This window comes from Saimiri boliviensis, chromosome X, assembly GCF_048565385.1.
Source record: "Saimiri boliviensis isolate mSaiBol1 chromosome X, mSaiBol1.pri, whole genome shotgun sequence".
NCBI classification, from domain to species: Eukaryota; Metazoa; Chordata; class Mammalia; order Primates; family Cebidae; genus Saimiri; species Saimiri boliviensis.
Genome location: NC_133470.1, coordinates 100,295,686 through 100,304,269, shown reverse-complemented (window position 1 = coordinate 100,304,269; position 8,584 = coordinate 100,295,686).

Sequence of the window (8,584 nt, the reverse complement as noted above, 5' to 3'; positions counted from 1 at the left end):
TTAGCCAGGTGTGGTGACAGATGTCTGTAATCCTAGCTACTTGGGAGGCTGAGGCAGGAGAATTGCTTGAACCTGGGAGGGGGAGGTTGGAGTAAGCAGAGATTGTGCCATTGCACTCCAGCCTGGGCAACAAAGCGAGATTCCATCTCAAACCAAACCAAACAAAACCTAAGATACTTTTTGTTAAAACTAATCTTTTTTTTTTTTTTGAGTCAGAGTTTCGCTCTTGTTACCCAGGCTGGAGTGCAATGGCGCGATCTTGGCTCACCGCAACCTCCGCCTCCTGGGTTCAGGCAATTCTCCTGCCTCAGCCTCCTGAGTAGCTCGGATTACAGGCACGTGCCACCATGCCCAGCTAATATTTTGTATTTTTAGTAGAGACGGGGTTTCACCATGTTGACCAGGATGGTCTCGATCTCTTGACCTCATGATCCACCCGCCTCGGCCTCCCAAAGTGCTGGGATTACAGGCATGAGCCACTGCGCCCGGCAAAACTAATCATTTTAAAAGTAAAAGACGGCTGGGCACAGTGGCTCATGCCTGTAATGGGAGGCCAAGGCAGGTGGATCACCTGAGGTCAGAAGTTCAAGATCACCCTGTCCAACATGGTGAAATCCTGTCACTACTAAAAACACAAAAATTATCCAGGCATGGTAGCTTGTGCCTGTAATTCCAGCTACTTGGGAAACTGAGGCAGGGGAATTGCTTGAACCCTGGGGACAGAGGTTGCAGTGAGCCAAGATGTTGCCACTGCACTCTAGCCTGGGTGATTGAGACTCTGTTTAAAAAAAAAGGTAAAAAACTCCTTTTTTGGTCTAACACATTAAAAGTCAAGTTCTGATAATTTATTTGAAGAACTATTAGACAGTAGCAGAGAACAATGGATTAGAATAGAATTCAGAAAGAGACATAAATATTTATGGAAATTATTTATGGGAATTTCAATTTATCATAAAGGTGTTTTGTTTTTCCTTTTTTTTGAAATGGAGTTTTGCTCATTCACCCAGAGTGGAGTGAGGTAGTATGATCTTGGCTTACTGTAACCTCCGCCCCTCGGGTTCAAGCAATGCTCCTGCCTCTGCCTCCTGAGTAGCTGGGATTACAGGCGCTCGCCACCATGCCCAGCTAGTTTTTGTATTTTTAGTAGAGACGGGGTTTCACCATGTTGGCCACAGTGGTCTCCTGATCTCAGGTGATCCACACCCCACTCCGCCTCCCAGCGTGCTAAGATTACAGGTGTGAGCCACCACGCCTGGCCAAAGGTAGTATGTCAAATTAGCAAAGACAGTTCAATAAATGATGGAGAGAGACAATTGTTTCAAAACAGGAATAAAATGGTCTGGGTCTGTACTCCAGTCCTTATACCCAAATGAACTACAAGGGAATTAAAACTTTTTTATTTTATTTTATTTTTTTAACCAAAAAGTTTTCATTGTACAGGTCAGGGAGGGAATTGAAATGCTAAACATTAAGAAGATAGAAGAAAACATGGAATGAGGACACCAGGTACCATACAAGCTCCAGAAACTGTAAAGGAAATGACTGATGAATCTGACTATGTAAAAATAAAAACAAAACCAAAATCCTTCTCTATGGCAAATACATAGCAATGTCAAAATGCAACAGATACACCAAGAAAAACGATTTGTGATTTGGGGGTGATGAAGGATTGATTTCTTTCATCCAGAGCCTATATGCAAATCAATCAGAAAAAGGCAAACAGACCCAAAGAAAAACGGGCAAAGGCTACAGTCTGCTTTACAGAAAAATAAATGCAAAAGGACAAAGAACAAGAACCTATACTTGACTGTAGCCGTAATTAAAGAGATACAAATTAAGACAACACTGAAAAGCAGTATTGTTCGTCATGTAGATGACTATAACAGTAAATTCATAAAGTCTTGTTGGAGGACATTTGGCTGTAGCTAGTAAAATAGAATAGTTGTGTGATAATACATAGTAATAGCAAAACTTGTGAAATAACACATAACAACAATATATATATATATAATTTAAAAAGATACATATTATTTGACCTGGTAATTCCACTGCTAGGAATTCATTCTCCAGATAAACCCGCAAAGACTGGCCAATATGCACATCCTGTGAGTGTGTTTAGATGAGAGAACTCTTGGTAAGGCTTAGCTGGTGGAGGGTCCGCTGTGAACCTCAGCTGACTAGGTTGTGTTAGTAAGATAGTGTGTGTAGAAAAAAGTTGTGTTAGTAAGATAGTGTGTGTAGAACAATAACTATGGTTAAGTGAAACCTCTGCTTGTTTTCCTCTGTTTTTGTTTTTTGTTTTGTGAGGGAATCTTGCTCTGTTGCCCAGGTGCGATCTTGGCTCACTGCAGCCTCTGCCTCCAGGGTTCAGGCAATTCTGCCTCAGGTTCCTGAGTAGCTGGGATTAGAGGCTCGAACTACCTAGCCTCAGTAGTTTTTTTAATCTTTTAGTAGAGATGGGGTTTCACCATGTTGGCTAGGCTGGTCTTGAACTCCTGACCTTGAGTGATATGCTGGCCTTGGCCTCCCAAAGGGCTGGGATTATAGGCGTGAGCCACTGCACCCAGCCTTTTGCTTGTTTTTCTATATTGATCATGTACCACTTTAGCTTATGGAATTGTGGCAATACAATTTTGTTTTGTACATTTAGTTTGATTTACTATTTCTGCATTCTTGTTTTAGCACAGTATTAGAGGTAGTTTCTTCAAAATTCATGCTAACATAAATTGCTTCATCCTCGACAGATGATCAGTGCAGAACTTTGCATTCATTCCTGTCACTTTTAGAAAAACTTACTCCTCATATCTATTGGCTGAGGAGATGGAAGTGCTTCTGGGGATTTGAGATGCTAAGATGGGATGTTTTAAGCCCATGGCCATGGCACCTACTTTTGTTCTCTTATGACCTACCATGCTAGGTAGGTCTCTGTATCTTTAAGTCCTCCTCACACCTCCTTACTGTGAAACATATTATGGTTTTTATAATTACAAAAGTAGTATAGGCTTGAGAAAACCTTCTGCAAAACAGGGATATAAAGAGTACCAGCCGGGCGCGGTGGCTCAAGCCTGTAATCCCAGCACTTTGGGAGGCCGAGGCGGGTGGATCACGAGGTCAAGAGATCGAGACCATCCTGGTCAACATAGTGAAACCCTGTCTCTACGAAAAATACAAAAAAATAGCTGGGCATGGTGGCGTGTGCCTGTAATCCCAGCTACTCAGGAGGCTGAGACAGGAGAATTGCCTGAACCCAGGAGGCGGAGGTTGTGGTGAGCCGAGATCGCGCCATTGCACTCCAGCCTGGGTAACAAGAGTGAAACTCCGTCTCAAAAAAAAAAAAAAAAAAGAGTACCAAATAAGAGTCTCCTCACAGTCCTCTTCAATTTTAATAGATTCTTTTTATGTATATTATATATAACTTTTTAATGTAAGTGAGATATTATATATATATATATTTCTGTGATCTGACTTTTATGTCTGCACTGAGAAGTTTATGATGGACTTCTTTCCACGTTCATATATGTATATAATATATAGTAATACACATACAATATCTTTATATCTATCCAAACTTGTTATTTATTTATTTTTTTGGAGACAGAGAGTCTTGTTCTGTCACCCAGGCTGGGGTGCAGTAGCGTGATCTTGGCTCACTTGCAACCTCTGCTTCCTGGTTTCAAGCGATTCACCTGCCTCAGCCTCCTGAGTAGCTGGGATTACAGACGTGTGCCACCACATCCAGCTAATTTTTGTATTTTTAGTAAAGATGGGGTTTTGCCATGTTGGCCAGGCTGATCTCGAACTTCTGACCTCAAGTGATCCTCCTGCCTTGGCCTCACTAACAGCTGAGATTATACACGTGAGCCACTGTGCCTGACCCATACTTTTTACTAATAATGCTGTGGTAAACATTCTTTCATTCCGTTAGTATCATCTGTAAAATGGAAATAAGAGTAATGTATACTATAATACACAGGGTTGTTAGAAGGATAAATAGGATAATACTTGCAAAGTGCTAGAGCAGTGTTTTATACATAGTAGGCACTCAATAAATGACAGCTATTGATGTATAGCCATCTATGTAGTCTTAATTATTACCTTAGGATAATTACTAATTATTTGCTGGGTCAAAGGATATGGACTTTGTAGAGATGGGGTCTTGCAATGTTGCTCAGGCATATCTCCAACTCCTGGGCTTAAACGATTGATAATTACTTTAGGGTAATTAGTAATTAGTACTTATTCTGAAGCGATTGCTGTGTCAAGGGATATGGACTTTAAAAAGACAACGCTTTTGTTGTAAAAGGCAGACAGAAAGCCATACGGAACAGAAATAGCAGTTAATGAATAATTGTAAGGGGGACACCTTTGTAAACCCCAACCAGGCCAAGAATAGAATTTGGCCAGCTACTTCAGAAGGTTCCCATGTGTCCCTGCCCATTTACAACATGCTGCTTTCTCTCAAAGTAACCACAATCCTAACTTTTATACTAATCACTTTCTCGAGTTTCTTTTGTAGTTTCACCACCCTAGTATACTTCCTTGGACACTGTATTTTATTTAATTAAAAAAATATATATATTTTTTGAGACAGAGCTTTGCTCTTGTTGCCTAGGCTGGAGTGCAATGGTGCAATCTCGGCTCACCGAAACCTTTGTCTCCTGTGTTCAAGCGATTCTCCTGCCTCAGCCTCCCAAGTAGCTGGGATTATAGGTGCCCACCACCGTGCCTGACTGATTTTTGTATTTTTAGTAGAGACGGAGTTTCACCACGTTGGCCAGGCTAGTCTTGAACTCCCCACCTCAGGTGATTCACCTGCTTTGGCCACCCAGAGTGCTGGGATTACAGGCGTGAGCTACAGGACTGTGCCTGGCCTATGTTTTATTTTTATTTTTATATTTGAGATAGAGTCTTGCTCTGTTGCCCAGGCTGGAGTGCAGTGGCATGATCCGGGCTTACTGCAACCTCAACTTCCTGGGTTCAAGCGATTCTCCTGCCTCAGACTCCCAAGTAGCTGGGATTATAAGCATGTACCACCACACCTCACTTATTTTGTATTTTTAGTAGAGATGGAGTTTTACCAGGTTGGCCAGGCTACTCTTGAACTCCTGACTTCAGGTGATCTGCCTGCCTTGGCCTCCCAAACTGCTGGGATTACAAGTGCGAGCCACCGTGCCTAGCCACATTATAGTTTAGATGTGACTGTTTTAACATGTCTTTTGTCAAATTTTATTATGAGTATTTTAAAACACACGGGAAACTGGGTGGGCTGGGCAGAGTGGCTCACACCTGTAATCCCAGCACTTTGAAAGTCCAAGGTGGGAAGATCGTTTGTTCCCAGAAGTTGGAGACCAGCCTGGGCAATATTGCAAGACCCCATCTCTCCAAATAGTTTTTAAAAATTAGCTGAGTATGGTAGCATGCACCTGTAGTCCCAGCTACTCAGGAGGCTGAGGCTGCAGTTGTGCTATCACAGCTCACTGCAGCCTCAGCCTCCTGGCCTCAAGCGATCCTCCCACCTTGGCCTCCTGTCTCAGAAAAAAACAACAACAACAACAAAAAACACCTTGAAAGAATTATGTAGTGGACACTCATCTACTCAACATCTATATTCTACAGTTACCATTTTGCTGTATTTGATTTATCACATATCTATCCATCTGTCCATCCCTGTGTCATTCAATCCAATCCATTGAACATGTTCCTCTGTCCACTGTTTCCTGCAAATTGGTAGCTGGATCCAGCGGCTTGATCAGATTCAGGTTTGATTTCTTTGAGAAAGTGAGGTGGCGGTTGTGTTCTTTCATCAGGAGGCATATGATGTTTTTTTGTCTCTCTTTTTTGTGGTGATAGCTGGGTCCATTCATTCATTAGGGGCTGCAGCATGCTGAAGGAAAACCAGCCAATGGAGTGAGCGCACACCAACCAGAAAATAAAACCCTTACCCTTGCGATGTCTCTCTTGCGCCCTCTACTGACCAAGCTTCTTTAATGCCAGTTTGTAAAGGCAAACTATTCAAAGGGCCTGAATTATTTTCATGGAGGGCAAAACACATGAATTTGGAGATGAGAGGCAATATATCAATAACAGACACACTTTGCACACATGTACTGATAAGATAATGGAAAACTCTACATATTTCTAGAAATTTGTCTGTGTGCTACTCTCTTCTTTTTGGTACTCTGCCCCACGAATCCTAGCACCTTTGGCCTCCCTGGACATTGAACTTTCTTTTCTCAAACCTAGGAGACCGCAGGGCTCTGCTGGATAGCTTTTCCCTGTGTCACAGCCTGGAAATTTTATCTAGGAAGTAAGCTAGAGGCAACAGTAGGGCTTATCTTATTTGGTCCCCTTCCCTAGGTGATCACTCTTCCATTTCTTGTCCAATGTCTGGAAACTGTTGCTTTACATATTTTATTCATTTTTTTAAGTTGTGTAAGTTGGGGGGTAAATCTAGTCTTTGTTATTCTACCATGTCTTGAGTCAAGGAGGAATCCCAACTTCTTTATTTTCTTTTTAAAACATATTTTTCACTGCCATGTGTGTACCTATGCAACCATCTTACATGTTCTTCACATGTACCCCCAAACCTAAAATGCAATTAAAAAAACGTATTTTTGTTTTATATTTATTTATGTTTTGAGATGGAGTTTTGCTCTTGTCAGCCAGGCTGGAGTGCATTGGCATGATCTCGGCTCATTGCAACCTCTGCCTCCTGGGTTCAAGTGATTCTTCTGCCTCAGCCTCCAGAGTAGCTGGGACCACAGGCACCTGCCACCATGCCTGGCTAATTTTTGTATTTTTAGTAGAGATGGGGTTTCACAATGTTGGCCAGGCTGGTCTCGAACTCCTGACCTTAAGTGATCCACCCGCCTTGACTTCCCAAAGTGCTGGGATTATAGGCGTGAGCTACTGTGCCCGGCCTGCTTTATTTTTAATTTTAATTTTTACTTTTAAAATTGACAAAAATTGTTTATATTTATGGTGTACAACATGCCGTTTTGATATATGCATGCATTGTGGAATGACTGAATTAAGCTACCTTTTTTTCTTTTTTTTCTTTTATTTTGAGACAGAATTTTGCTCTTGTTGCCCAGGCTGGAGTGCAATGGCACGATTTCCACCTCCTCAGTAGCTGGGATTACAGACATGCACCACTGTGCCCTGCTAATTTTGTATTTTTACTAGAGATGGAGTTTCTCATGTTGATCAGGCTGGTCTCGAACTCCCAATTTCAGGTGATCTGGCTGCTTTGGCCTCCCAAGGTGTTGGGATTACAGGCGTGAGCCACCGTGCCCAGCCTTGCTTTCTTTTTGTATGCATTTGCTTGGTATAACTTTGCTTATCCTTCTGTTCTTAACTTTTCAGAATCTCTTTGTTTTACATATGTCTTTTGCATACAACATATATATTTTTTTTGAGACAGAGTCTTGCTTTGTCACCCAAGCTGGAGTGCAATGGCATGATCTCGGCTCACTGCAACCTTTGCCTTGCGGGTTCAAACAATTTTACTGCCTCAGCCTCCCGAGTAGCTGGAATTGCAGACATGTGCCATCACACCTAGCTAATTTTTGCATTTTTAGTGGAAATGGAGTTTCACCATATTGGTCAGGCTGATCTTGAACTCCTGACCTCAGGTGATCTGCCTGCCTTGGCCTCCCAAAGTGCTGGGATTATAGGTATGAGTCACTGCACCTGGTCTGCGTACAACATATTATTGTGTTTTCCTCTGTGACGTCTTCTTCTTTTTTTTTTTTTTTTTTTTTTTTTGAGATGGAGTTTCGCTCTTGTTGCCCAGGCTGGAGTGCGGTGTCTCGATCTTGGCTCACTGCAACCTCCACCTCTTGGGTTCAAGTGATTCTCCTGCCTCAACCTCCCGAGTAGCTTGGATTGCAGGCATGCCACCATGTTCAGCTATTTTTTTTTTTTTTTTTTTTTTTGAGACGGAGTTTCGCTCTTGTTACCCAGGCTGGAGTGCAATGGCGCGATCTCGGCTCACCGCAACCTCCGCCTCCTGGGTTCAGGCAATTCTCCTGCCTCAGCCTCCTGAGGAGCTGGGATTACAGGCACGTGCCACCATGCCCAGCTAATTTTTGGTATTTTTAGTAGAGACGGGGTTTCACCATGTTGACCAGGATGGTCTCGATCTCTTGACCTCGTGATCCACCCGCCTCGGCCTCCCAAAGTGCTGGGATTACAGGCTTGAGCCACCGCGCCCGGCAGCTATTTTTTTTTTTTGTATTTTTAGTAGAGATGGGGTTTCTCCATGTTGGTCAGGCTGGTCTCAAACTCCCAACATCAGGTGATCCACCTGCCTCAGCCTCCCAAAGTGCTGGGATTACAGGTGTGAGACACCGTGCCCGGCCTGCACTTTTTGACTGTATCCTCAAAGCTGAGACCCTGTAGGCACTCAAAAAAAAAAAAAAAAAAAAAAAAAAAAAAAAAAAAAGCAGGGCATAGTTTGCTATAGTAGAAAGCAAACAGCCGGGCGTGGTGGTGCATGCCTGTAGTCCGAGGAGGCTGAGATGGGAGGATCACTTAAACCCAGGAGGTGGACGTTGCAGTGAGCCAAATCCCACCACTGCAC